The sequence below is a fragment of the Notechis scutatus genome, chromosome 4 (genome assembly GCF_049901735.1).
Source record: "Notechis scutatus isolate UNSWTSFEM ecotype Mainland chromosome 4, rNotScu1.2, whole genome shotgun sequence".
Lineage (NCBI taxonomy): Eukaryota > Metazoa > Chordata > Lepidosauria > Squamata > Elapidae > Notechis > Notechis scutatus.
Genome location: NC_142012.1, coordinates 80,112,626 through 80,114,472, shown reverse-complemented (window position 1 = coordinate 80,114,472; position 1,847 = coordinate 80,112,626). Strand labels below are relative to the sequence as shown.

The window sequence follows — 1,847 nt, the reverse complement described above, 5'->3', positions numbered from 1 at the left end:
TTCAGACTGGATTTGGCATTTTTGTCACCCATTGAGTCCTTCCCAATGATGTGGAATAGGCAGATGTTGATATTTTGTGGTATCATCACAGGATGTAAGCTGTTCCAAGTAAGCTGCCTTTTGCAATTGACTAATGGTGAATTTGTCAATGCTGATGAATGTGTTCAAGTGCTGCTACAGTTGTTTTGGGAATTGCACCCAAGGTACTTAATTACTCTTGATACTACTTTTGCTTTCTTTTGCCGTGGTTGGTATATATTTTTATTTGCAGGTATTTATATTTTGTTATTTTCTTCAGTTCTTTCTCTTCTATGTCTGGGTACTTTCACATCCACTATCCAGACAATGTGGATTATTATCAAATTTAATTTCTGCCCATCTCTTAGTTCAAAGCAATTCCGAGTGACTTGTTACCCAACCTACAAGGTTGCAGTTATAAATGTTGACCTCATCTAGAAGATGACTATCATAGTATAAGGGGGAACTGCACTGAATGCCGTGATTGGCTTTTGAATCGAATTACACCATGGATTGTTGAAAGGAAATTTAGATTGCTAGAGTGGATGACATATGATAGTGGTATACTTATAGCAGGCTGATCTTAACTTTGGTGACATAAAAATAACAGATTTAATTTTATTGCGTGGTTGAGGCACATTAAACAAAACAAAACTGGTTGGGTGAATTAGCAAGAAAAACCAGACTCCTAACTTGATTTGTGAGATGGCAAAGGCAATGTCAGGTGCAACTAATTTCCTTTTTCCGGAATTGGCTATGCTGACAGACATATTGAACTCTGTATAACTTCTAAAGACACACAGCAGTCCTTTCGCACTGTCTACAAATAGAAAAAAGAAGAAGAAAGAAGAGTATAATTAGCTGTCACCAACTGATCAATACACCAAGAGGTAAGATGATTTATCTCAAAATTAGACTTCCTTTGAAAAGTACCAAGTGTGGTATACACAATAAAATAACTACAAAGTAATAATTCTTAAAATGGAGGAATGCAAAATGGGGGGAGGAGAAGCAGAAACAGAAGCAGGGGAAACAAAAGCAAAAGGAGAAGAGGAACAGGAGAAGGAGGAGGAGGAGGAGGAGGAGGAGCAGGAGAAGTCGAGGGAGGAGGAGGAGGAGGAGAAGAGGAGGAGGAGGAAGGAGGAGGAGGAGGAAGAAGAAGAGGAGGAGGAGGAGGAGGAGGAAGAAGAAGGAAGGAAGAAGAGAAGGAAGGAAGGAGGAGGAGAAGGAGGAGGAGGAGGAAGAAGAGAGAGGAGGAGGAGAAGAGGAAGAAGAAGAAGGAAGGAGGAGGAAGAAGGAGGAGGAGAGGAGGAGGAGGAGAAGAATAAGAGGAGGAGGAGGAGGAGGAGGAGGAGGAGGAGGAGGAGGAGGAGGAGGAGGAGGAGGAGGAGGAGGAGGAGGAGGAGGAGGAGGAGGAGGAGGAGTCGTCAATAGGAGGAGGAGGGGGGAGGAAGGAAGAGGGGAGGAGGAGGAAGGAGGAGGAGGGAGGAGGAGGAAGGAGGAAGGAGGAGGAGGGAGGAAGAAAAAGCAGAATAAGAAGAGGAGGAGAAGAAGGAGAAGGAGAAGAGGAAGAGGAAGGAGGAGGAAGGAGGAGGAAGGAGGAGGAAGAGGAGGAAGAAAAGAAGAATAAGAAGAGGAGAAGGAGAGGAAGAGGAAGAAGGAGGAAGAAGGAGGAGAAGAGGAAGAAAAAATAAGAAGAGGAGGAGGAGGAGGAGAGGAAGAGGAAGAGGAAGGAGGAAGGAGGAAGGAGGAGGGAGGAGGAGGGAGGGAGGAGGGAGGAGGGGGAGGAGGGAGGAGGGAGGAGGGAGGAGGGAGGAGAAGGAGAAGGA

General features: G+C 45.0%; 1 long non-coding RNA gene across 1 annotated transcript in view; it reads left to right on the top strand.

The window, feature by feature from the left end:
* The first annotated feature begins 812 nt into the window (after positions 1–812).
* The window catches only part of LOC148130802 (uncharacterized), a 32,564-nt gene continuing 31,529 nt past the window's right edge, over positions 813–1,847 (top strand). The window contains exon 1 of the long non-coding RNA XR_015749625.1: positions 813–908. This is a non-coding gene — a long non-coding RNA (uncharacterized LOC148130802). The remainder of the gene's footprint in view (positions 909–1,847) is intronic.